Source organism: Ovis aries, chromosome 22 (assembly GCF_016772045.2).
Source record: "Ovis aries strain OAR_USU_Benz2616 breed Rambouillet chromosome 22, ARS-UI_Ramb_v3.0, whole genome shotgun sequence".
NCBI lineage: Eukaryota > Metazoa > Chordata > Mammalia > Artiodactyla > Bovidae > Ovis > Ovis aries.
The window spans coordinates 1305566-1317932 of NC_056075.1; positions in this window are offsets into that span (position 1 = coordinate 1305566).

Genomic DNA, 12367 nt, shown 5'->3' on the forward strand with positions numbered 1-12367 from the left:
ATACCTCAACATAATAAAAGCTATATATGACAAACCCACAGCAAACATTATCCCCAATGGTGAAAAATTGAAAGCATTTCCCCTAAAGTCAGGGAAAAGACAAGGGTGACCACTTTTACCATTACTATTCAACATAGTTTTGAAGTTTTGGCCATAGCAATCAGAGCAGAAAAAGAAAGAAAAGGAATCCAAACTGGAAAATAAGTAAAACTCTCACCATTTGCAGATGACATGATCCTCTACATAGAAAACCCTAAAGACTCCACCAGAAAATTATTAGAGCTAATCAATGAATATAGTAAAGTTGCAGGATACAAAATCAACACACAGAAATCCCTTGCATTTCTATACACTAATAATGAGAAAATAAAAAGAGAAATTAAGGAAACAATTCCATTGCAACGAAAAGAATAAAATACTTGGGAATATATCTACCTAAAGAAACTAAAGACCTATATATAGAAAACTGTAAAACACTGTAAAAGAAATCAAAGAGGACACTAATAAATGGAGAAATATGATCGTGGATTGGAAGAATTAATATAGTGAAAATGAGTATACTACTCAAAGCAATTTATAGATTCAATGCAATCCCTATCAAGCTACCAACGGTATTTTTCACAGAGCTAGAACAAATAATTTCACAATTTGTATGAAGTGAAGTGAAATGAAGTGAAGTCGCTCAGTCATGTCCGACTCTTTGCGACCCCATGGACTGCAGCCCACCAGGCTCCTCTGTCCATGGGATTTACCAGGCAATGGTCCTGGAGTGGATTGCCATTTCCTTCTCCAAGGGATCTTCCCAACCCAGGAATAGAACCCGGGTCTCCCGCATTGTAGACAGATGCTTTGCCATCTGAGCCACCAGGGAAGTCCTGGAAATACATGAAACCTCGAATAGGCAAAGCAATCTTGAGAAAGAAGAATGGAATTGGAGGAATCAACCTGCCTGACTTCAGGCTCTACTACAAAGCCACAGTCATCAAGACAATATGGTACTGGCACAAAGACAGAAATATAGATCAGTGGGACAAAATAGAAAGCCCAGAGATAAATCCACGCACCTATGGACACCTTCTTTGACAAAGGAGGAAAGAATATACAATGGATTAAAGACAATCTCTTTAACAAGTGGTGCTGGGAAAACTGGTTAACCACTTGTAAAAGAATGAAACTATAACACTTTGTAACACCATACACAAAACATAAACTCAAAATGGATTATATTATATTATATTATTATTATACTAATGCATATATATGGAATTTATAAAGAAGGTAACGATAACCCTGTATGCAAGACAGCAAAAGAGACACAGATGTATAGAACAGTCTTTTGGGCTCTGTGGGAGAGGGCGAGTGTGGAATGATTTGGGAGAATGGCATTGAAACATGTATAATGTTATATATGAAATGAGTCACCAGTCCAGGTTCCATGCATGATACTGGATGTTTGGGGCTGGTGCACTGAGATGACCTAGAGGGATGGTACAGGGAAGGATGTGGGTGGGGGCTTCAGAATGGGGAAAACGTGTATACCTGTGGTGGATTCATGTTGATGTATGGCAAAACCAATACAATATTGTAAAGTAATTAACCTTCAATTAAAATAAATAAATTTATATTAATAGATAAATATATTTATATTAAAAAATAAATGTAGTTATTATGAAGAAAATATAAATAAGTATACTAGTATATATAAACATGAATATAATCACATATATGAGTATAAATTATGGTAAGCACCATAAGTAAGCAGAGTTCTATCCTTTTAGATATTAAGAAGGAAGAACCAAGTGTATATAGGGTTATCAGAGAAAGATGTTTAAGTTGTAGCTGGGAGCTACTAGTGATTTATGCAAAATCATGTCAGTAGCATCCAGCTACAATTTAAACAATGTCTTTCTCTAATGACCCTATATAAATTTGATTCTGAATACAGAACTGTGTATATTTCAGTTTATTCTGTTTTTCTGTGGAGATATTAGGTTGGTCTGAAGCAAAATTAGAAGTTGTCTAACTGTATTTTTAAAAGCCATCATAATCACCCACTGATAAAGCCATAGTAACTCAAAATTATGGAGATCAAAGGAAATGGATTTATAATATTTTTAGAGTATTTTGGAGACCCCAGAGATTTAAATAACCACCAAAGGATTTTTGTCTCTGGTTTCTCAATACATTTGAAACTCTTTCAATATTTGTCTATGAAAAGCAAGAGACGTATAATCAGTAAAATTTATTAATTGTAGCATTGCTTAAAAAATCCATATAATGGATTGGTTTATGCAATCCAGAAAAACAGTAAAATATGTAATAAAGAACCAACCGTTTAGACAGTTAGACCTCACAAAATCACATCATACTGAATTGAATTCTAATACCATTAAAGGAGGTTTACCGGGCAGCACTGGTGGTAAAGAACCTACCTGCCAATGCAGGAGAAATAAGACACATGGGTTCAGTCCTTGGGTTGGGAAGATCTCATGGAGGAGGGCATGGCAACCCACTCCAATATTCTTGCCTGGAGAATCCTATGGACAGAGGAGCCTGGTGGCCTACAGTCCATATGGCTGCATAGAGTTGGACACAACTGAAGTGACAGCCCACACACCATTAAGTAGATAAAACAACTATTTTGATTCAAACTCCAACCTCAAACTTCTTGCCTCTCATCTTCTTTGTCCGCTATATCTTTGTATTTAAAAATGATTTCAGAAACAGTTTCTATTTCTGACTGGTAGACACTGTATAGAATAATATCACATTGTCTCAATACAACAGTTCATGTTGGCCTGTTGAACCTTGAATTCTCTTAAAAAGAAGAGAGAGTAATGAAAACAGGTGATATTTTCACCCCAAACACCAAGTCAGCTTCCTTTCTCGTGTGGTCTTCTTTTACCCTTTGTCCTCTAGATGTATCTTTTTTTATTTTTTTTTTATTTTTTAAAAATTTTATTTTTACTTTATTTTACTTTACAATACTGTATTGGTTTTGCCATACATTGACATGAATCCACCACGGGTGTATACAAGCTCCCAATCCTGAATCCCCCTCCCACCCCATATCATCTCTCTGGATCATCCCCATGCACCATCCCCAAGCATCCTGTATCCTGTATCGAACATAGACTGGCGATTCATTTCTTATATGATAGTATACATGTTTCAATGCCATTCTCCCGAATCATCCCACCCTCTCCCTCTCCCTCAGAGTTCAAAAGTCCATTCTATACATCTATGGCTCTTTTGCTGTCTCGCATACAGGGTCATCATTACCATCTTTCTAAATTCCGTATATATGTGTCAGTATACTATATTGGTGTTTTTCTTTCTGGCTTACTTCACTCTGTATAATCGGCTCCAGTTTCATCCATCTCATTAGAACTGATTCAAATGTATTCTTTTGAATGGCTGAGTAACACTCCATTGCGTGTATGTACCACAGCTTTCTTATCCATTCATCTGCTGATGGACATCTAGGTTGTTGTATCTTTATCCTACAGTGGTAGCAGAATAAAGATAACAACTAGAGCACACAGTATTTTGGAGAAGAAGTATTAACTCTGCCATCTCAGAGTACTAGAGTGTTTTTTTTTCTCTTAACCATAAGACCAAACCAAATATAGGTAACCATTTTTTATTATGTCATACTACTGATAATAGAATAAGTGTCTACTTATATTTCTGTAATACAAGAGAAAAACTTAAGAAATTACAGTTGTGAGAAAAATTATTTATTCTCTCTCCAAATCCCAATCCCAATGAAGATTTTCTTTTTTACATCAATTGTAACATAAATAAGAAGGAAGAGGAATGGTACTTGAATGTCTCTTCTGACGTCAGTGACTGATTTTAAATAAAGATAGTATTAACATAAGAGCACAATGTGAAAGTACACCGTGAAGAAAAATGTAATGTTTATCTTAAAATGTTACCTTTCAAGTTCTCATTCTAGCAATGATATTACATATTGTTGCCTGAGTAAATCCAAAGAACTTGTCTAATACACTTTTCTTCCTTTAAAAGAATCTGAGGACCAACTTACAAGATAATAATTCTTTAAAATGAGACCTTAGGCATAATGGGAACAAAATTATCTGTCAGTACAATGGTGTACTAATCTCCTTATTGCATAATCATCAGTCATGCTGAGCTGCATTTATTATTCTAATATTAAGATTATCAGAGATATAAATGGTTGGTAACTCACTTGGCTTGCAGAGCTCTCTGCTCATAAAATATAATGTGTAAATAGAAAAATTTTAAAACTCCATTATAATGAACAGACATCCTGCAGATGATTTTGATACTCTGTAAAGCTTATAACATTTATTATATACTGAAGAGTTCAGTGCAGAAGTATTCTATTACTGTTGAAACAGCTTGGAATGTATAATATGTACTTACAGTGTTATGCTGTCTGTCATGTGGGCATTTAGATAATAAAATATTCTTGATTAATGCACTACCCCTTCTTATTATACCTTTCTCTATAAATACTCATACTGTGTCTTGAAGCATGTACAAGTTCACTTTATAAAGTACAGATGTCTCTACTGATAAATAGTATTTAAAGCCTTTGGTTAGACATTTGTGATTGTTTCAACTCTCCAAATGCATGTTTTTTCCTTCCAAGAAAGATGATTAATTGCATTTTTATATTTTGAAATTTTAGCTATATCAGGATTGCATTTTGATTATCTCTTAAGTAAAATATATCTTATAGTAGGTGTTTACACTACAAAGCCATTAGTTTCTCTTCATTTCACATATGTGGTAGTCATAGTTGGTCCATCCATAGTGTAGCATCTTTGGTGATCACTTGCAGAAGTCCATGGAGAGCCTCTCTAGAATTCCTTCATGTAAACTGAGTTCAATGGCTTTGATAAAATGAGAGGCAAACTGTGAATAAACTCTCACACTGGTTTCAGAGTTGTTGTAACTTTTGTACAGACCTAGAAGAGACCAAAGTAGTAGTGTTGGCACTAACTGATTAGATATGTAAAACCAGAACAGAATATTTTATCTTCCTTCCCACAATAGGTGGTGCTCGTGCTCAGTCACTTCAGTTGTGTCTGACTCTCTGCCACCCCACGGACCACAGCCTGCCAGGCTCCACTGTCCATGGGGTTCTCCAGGCAAGAATACTGGAGTGGGTTGCCATCTCCTTCTCCAGTGATAATGTATGAAGTGAGTGAAGTGAAGTCGCTCACAATAGGTGGTGAGTGAAGTCGCTCAGTCGTGTCCGACTTTTTGCGACCCCATGGACTGTAGCCTATCAGGCTCCTCCGTCCATGGGATTTTCCAGGCAAGAGTGCTGGCATGGATTGCCATTTCCATAGGTGGTACTATCTGTTAAATGGATTCCACAACCCTTCATAAATGTATATCTTCCAGGTCTTTAAGTGCATCCGTAGAGTGGAATGGACAAGTCAAGTAACCAATTTTCTTATCACTGATTTAATAAACTTCATTTCTGTTTATTTGACTTATTGAAACTCTACTAAAGGGAAAGAATTATAATCTACATCATTTTATAATTAACATGTCCCATCATATTAATGCAATGGCATGTGTGTGTGTGTGTGTGTGTGCAGTACATCTATGTCCATTTTTGCCAGTGTGTTCATTTTAAAATCTATGATAAACCTTGATTAATATGCTACCTTCCTGGTGCCCAGATGACAAGACCAAAGCAGGAAAATTAAATTTTTTAAAATCAGTTTTAGCCACTAACTAGCAAACCTTAATGCGTCATTTTATGATGGTGTCATTAGAGAAGTGGCTACTTAACACATTTATCCATCTCCACCTGGAGAGTCCAATGTAGTACTAGAATGCAGTTATTTCTTTTTTCAATGGACATGAATTTGAGCAAACTCAAGATAGTGGAGGACAGAGGAGCCTGGCTGTAGCCCATGGGGTCACACAGAATCAGACACGACTTAGTAACTAAACAACAAAATAGTTGTTAAGATAAACCAGTGGTCAGTATAGTGCTCCTCTCTCTCATGTTATGCCTTTAGGCAGTAAATGTCCAAGGATATTACTTATCTACATGATATAGCTACTGCTTTCATTTACTTTCTAATAGTTCTTTGAAGAGCTTGAGGTATATGGAAAGGAATGCCTTTCTGCAAAAGCCACTGAGCTAAAGGCAGAATGGGTCAAAGACCTCTGTTTCTAGAATTTAATTGCCACAAGTTCTGAAGATACGTATTGTGAGATTTTAGTAAACAGTCACATTAGTTTCCTTGATGATCCTCTTTGATCAATTTTGTTTTTCTGTTTATAGCTTCAGATTATTTCATTTCATTTTTATATTAAAATCTAAGGGCTAAGTGAATTTGAAAGATTAAAATAAATATCTTATAATTTATAAATGTTAGAAATGTCATTCAGATTCCCACATTTTTATGCAATATGATATTGCCTCTCTATTGATTTTGCTATCAGCTATACAGCTATGCCTTTATGTTTATTTTGTTATTTTTGGAGGGAGATTGCCCAAACAAGGAGAGCATAATCTAGTATTTTCAACACATTTCACTTTTTGTTTTATTAATATTTGATAAAACTGCATGAAGAAAAGCAGGCTTTACTTTTTATAAATTAGCTCAAACTTCTGAGGAACCGTAGCATAGGTTGTGTATGTCATCCCCATTAATTAAAAGGGTAAACTTACTTTCAGATTGGAATGCATTGAAATATCAAAGAGGAAACTGGCACTAGGTCTTATGTTCTGTCAGTAACTTGCCCTGTAACTTTGAGTGAATATTCTAATCTGCTTGATATTATTTTTTCCCCCCCATTGGCAAATTGAAAGGCATTGCATTTGATGATTTATGAGATCATCTAAATAAATGAATATTACTGTGTTCCAATACAACTTTATTAACAAAAGAGAAAGCTAGATTTGGTCAGTGAACTGTAGTTTGTCAACTTCTGATTTAGAAGATAGTAATACGACAGAGGATGAGATGGCTGGATGGCATCACTGACTCGATGGATGTGAATCTGAGTGAACTCCAGGAGTTGGTGATGGACAGTGAGGCCTGGCGTGCTGCGATGCATGGGGTTACAAAGAGTTGGACACGACTGAGTGACTGAACTGAATAGTCTTTTTTGGAGAAGGCAATGGCAAACCACTCCAGTACTCTTGCCTGGAAAATCCCATGGACAGAGGAGTCTGGTAGGCTGCAGTCCGTGGGGTCACAAAGAGTTGGACACGACTGAACAACTTCACTTTCACTTTTCACTTTCATGCATTGGAGAAGGGAATGTCAATCCACTCCAGTGTTCTTGTCTGGAGAGTCCCAGGGACATCAAGGCCTGGTGGGCTGCTGTCTATGGGGTCGCACAGAGTCAGACACGACTGAAGCAACTTAACAGCAGCAGCAGCAGCAGCAATGGCCTTTTTGAAGTTAATATACTGCCATAGAATCCCAAAGAGTATGGTGGAAATTGTTTTTAAATAAAACAGAATTAGAAATAATGAAAGAGCGGCACTCTGGTTTTTCTTTTTTTTTTTTTTTTTTTGATGATGATCTAATTAATGCAGAAATATCACAAAATAAGGTCATATTATACTTCAATTTCTGATATAACTCTGGAAAATAAACTATGCACCAAGTTTGGATGTAGTGTATATATGAAGAGGTCTACACATAACTAAAAATCTTGGTATTCAAGTTAGGAAAATGAATATCTCATTTTTATTCAATAGGAACACATAGAATACTTTTAAAATGTAGATTAGCTAGACTAAATCTAAGAGATCAGTGTGAAAAATACTTTTCAACTGTTGCAGTTCTTTTCTCTGCCTAAGGCACATTTTATCTCTTGAAGCAGTAAAATCAAGCAGGAATATTTACTATGAATCAGATTGGGTTAAGATATTTATGTATATCGTATCATTTAATTAACACAATAATAACACTACACAATTTGTGATAATATATTTATTTTGCAAATGAGGAAACTGTATTTCCAATGGCCCCATTAATAAGTATATATATATAATCAGTTTCAAAACAAAGTTTGTGTAACTTCAAAGTTTATGCTTTTAAGTACTGTATCATACATCTCTCAGGCTAATCACTATTTCTCCTTCAGATATTACAAATCTCATTTTCTGTCTTATTTAGTTGATCAAATATGAAACAATGAGAAAAGAATATATGTCAGTGTTTTCACAACTAACAGAAAAACTACTTGAGATAATTCAATAGATAAAAGTAAAATTCCTTCTTACTTTTTTCTTTTACAGTTTTGAATATTCATTCAATATTTGCAGCATCCTTTTGATCAAGCACCTTATCCTTGTGGTAGGCCCCTTGATAATGAAGACTCTATTGGGTTTTCCTTTGTCCCTTTCTCACTCTGACCATTTTCTCACTTGTGCTCTCTGGGATCACCTAAAAAGCCTCCCTGTACATAAGTCTTTGTCTCTGGTCCATTCTTGGGGGAAAACCTGTTATTGAACCACACTTGGGTCCAGTGACATGATGTGCGGCCAAGCCAATCTGCTGTACTTTTTGGAGGAAAGTATTACATTTATTGCAAGGTTCCAACCAAAGAATACAGTGTGGCTAATGCTCAAAAGACCTGAACTCTCTGAGTGCTTTCAGGAAAGGGACTGTGACGGCAAGGTGAGGGAGAGTATTCTGGGGAATGTGATGAGCTGTTGAACAGTTCTCTGAGTGATGAGTTTGAAGTAACTAGATATACCACCAGGGATAAATTATCAATGTTCAGGCTCCAACTGGTCTGTGGTCTATGTGCTTATGGTCATCACTCTCCATTTGATTGGGAACTGGTTTCTGAAAAACAACAGAGAAATGTGCATTAGAATTTACCTTTGAGACAGAACTAGGAGTCTGTGAGGTTGGTTTAAGTTATAGTTATTGATGTTCAAGCTGGTTTTAGAAAAGGCAGAGGAACCAGAGATCAAATGGCCAACATCCGCTGGGTCATGGAAAAAGCAAGAGAGTTCCAGAAAAAATATCTATTTCTGCTTTATTGACTATGCCAAAGCCTTTGACTGTGAGGATCACAACAAACTGTGGAAAATTCTGAAAGAGATGGGAATACCAGATACCTAACCTGCCTCTTAAGAAATCTGTATGCAGGTCAGGAAGCAACAGTTAGAACTGGACATGGAACAACAGTCTGGTTACAAATAGGAAAAGGAGTACGTCAAGGCTGTATATTGTCACCCTGCTTATTTAACTTCTATGCAGAGTACATCATGAGAAACACTGGACTGGAAGAAACACAAGCTGGAATCAAGATTGCCGGAAGAAATATCAATAACCTGAGATATGTAGATGACACCACCCTTATGGCAGAAAGTGAAGAGTGACTAAAAAGCCTCTTGATGAAAGTGAAAGAGGAGAGCAAAAAGTTGGCTTAAAGCTCAACATTTAGAAAACCAAGATCATGGCATCTGGTCCCATCACTTCATGGGAAATAGATGGGGAAACAGTGGAAACAGTGTCAGACTTTATTGTTTTGGGCTCTAAAATCACTGCAGCTTGTGACTGCAGCCATGAAATTAAAAGACGCTTACTCCTTGGAAGAAAAGTTATGACCAACCTAGATAGCATATTCAAAAGCAGAGACATTACTTTGCCGACTAAGGGCAAGGCTATGGTTTTTCCTGTGGTCATGTATGGATGTGAGAGTTGGATTGTGAAGAAGGCTGAGCGCCAAAGAATTGATGCTTTTGAACTGTGGTGTTGGAGAAGATTCTTGAAAGTCCCTTGGACTGCAAGGAGATCCAACCAGTCCATTCTGAAGGAGAATCAACCCTGGGATTACTTTGAAAGGAATGATGCTAAAGCTGAAGCTCCAGTACTTTGGTCACCTCATGCGAAGAGTTGACTTATTGGAAAAGACTCTGATGCTGGAAGAGATTGAGGGCAGGAGGAGAAGGGGACGACTGAGGATGAGATGGCTGGATGGCATCACGGACTCGATGGAAGTGAGTCTGAGTGAACTCTGGGAGATGGTGATGGACAGGGAGGCCAGGCGTGCTGCGATTCATGAGGTCGCAGAGTCGGACACGACTGAGCAACAGAACTGATCTGAACTGATTGCTATAGAGTTCTGACTGTCCTGTCTTTGTTTCTGCATCTATTAGCTTTTCTAAAGATAGCTGTTACAGCTTGTTTCTTTTTTTCTTTACTCATGGAAGGTCTTGGAAGTCATAGTATAAGGCCACAGGTTTGTTTGTTTGTTTTTTGTTTTTTTCCTCTAATTACCAGCAAGCAGGGGACTCACTGGAGATCCTTTCACCAGGAAGGCCTCTACATAGGTCTGCTAGGTTTCAAACCAAGTTAAGACACACCTTTTTAAGGTAGCTCCCCAATCCCTAGATTGTCTCAGATGTCCCTCCTGATGGTTCCTAAAGCGCCCATGGCTTTTAAAATAAAATCCTTTGATCAGTGTCCCTATTTTAAACTTACATAGAGATGGACTGCTTCTACAAGTGTGATAATTTTATTTTTTTTCTTTTTTGACTTTTTACAGCATATACTGACCGCACAATACATTTGAACACTTCACATATTTCCTGCCCTTGATCTTTCATCTGTCTTTTCTTTGCCTTACCCAATAATAAATAAGTCATGTAAGGTCTGCTGGAGCACAAATTGGCTTTTTTTTCTCTCTCTCTCTCTCTCTTTCTACTATTTGATACTCACAAAATACCTGGAGGCTATAGGACACTGAGTCAGTGGTGTTTCATAGTTCTTTAGGAAGCTGCATACTTCCTTACAATGTAGCACACATTTTCAGCTGAGAATTAAACCAAGTGATAGTGTACGGTGAATGATGTCAAATTTGTGATCTCCAAAGAAGAAAGATTTAGCTTCAGAACCAGACACCAGGCTTGATCACTCAGGGCTCTTCTGTGGCAGAAGCTTTATTAAAGTGAAATGGGACAGAGAAAGCTTCTGAAATAGATATCAGAAGGGGGATGGAGGGTGCCCCCATCACTAGTCTTAGCATGGGAGCTATATACTTTTTTAATTCGTTATTAAAATAAATCAAAAGAATGTCTCAAAGTTGTAAAGATCTTACCAGACCCACCCTACAATATACATTTTAAGATACATGATTAGAGTTTAATAGAAAGATCTTACCAGAACCACCCTCATAATATACATTTTAAAATAACAGTATTAGTCAGAAGGTTTTCAGGAAGGAAAAACTGTCCTCAAGCAGGATATATTGTTTTTATATAATCCTTAGAGTCCAAAATGCACTACTTGGATGCAATCTCAAAAATGACAGAATGATCTCTGTTTCCAAGGCAAACCATTCAATATCACAGTAATCCAAGTCTATGCCCTGACCAGTAAGGCTGACGAAGCTGAAGTTGAATGATTCTATGAAGACCTACAAGACCTTCTAGAACTAATACCCCCAAAAGATGTTATTTTCATTATAGCGGACTGAAATGCAAAAGTAGAAAGTCAAGAAACACCTGAAGTAACAGGCAAATTTGGCCTTGAAGTACAATCTGAAGCAGGTGAAAGGCTAACAGAGTTTTGCCAAGAGAACACACTGGCCATAGCAAACACCCTCTTCCAACAACACGAGAGAAGACTCTACACATGGACATCACCATTTTGTCAATACCAAAATCAGATTTATTATATTCTTTGGGCTTCCCTTGTAGCTCAGTCGGTAAAGAATCTGCCTGCAGTGCAGGAGACCTGGGTTCGATCCCTGGGTCTGGAAGATCCCCTGGAGAAGGAAATGACAACTCAATCCAGTATCCTTTCCTGGAAATTCTCATGGACAGAAGAGCCTGGTGGGCTGCAATCCATGGGGGTGCAAAGAGTTGGGCATGACTGGGCAACTAACACTTACTTACTTTTATTTTTTGCAGACAAAGATGAAAGAAGCTTTATACAGTTAGCAAAAGAAAGACCAGGAGCTAACTGTGGGTCAGATCATGAACACCTTGTTGCCAAATTCAGACTCAAATTCAAGAAAGTAGGAAAAAACACTAGACCATTCAGGTGGTCCTAAATCAAATCCCTTACAATTATACAGTGGAAGTGACAAATAGATTCAAGGGATTAGATCTGATAGACAGGGTGCCTGAAGAACTATGGATGGAGGTTTGTGATATTGTGCAAGAGGCAGTGATCAAGACCATCCACAAGAAAAAGAAATGCAAAAAGGCCAAATGGTTGTCTGAGGAGGCCTTACAACAGGCGAGAAAATTTAAAAAAAAAAAAGTGAAAGGAAAAGGAAAAAAGGGAAGATATACCCATTAGAATGCAGAGTTCCAAAGAATAGTAAAGAGAGATAAGAAAGCCTTCCTCAGTGATTAATGCAAAGATAT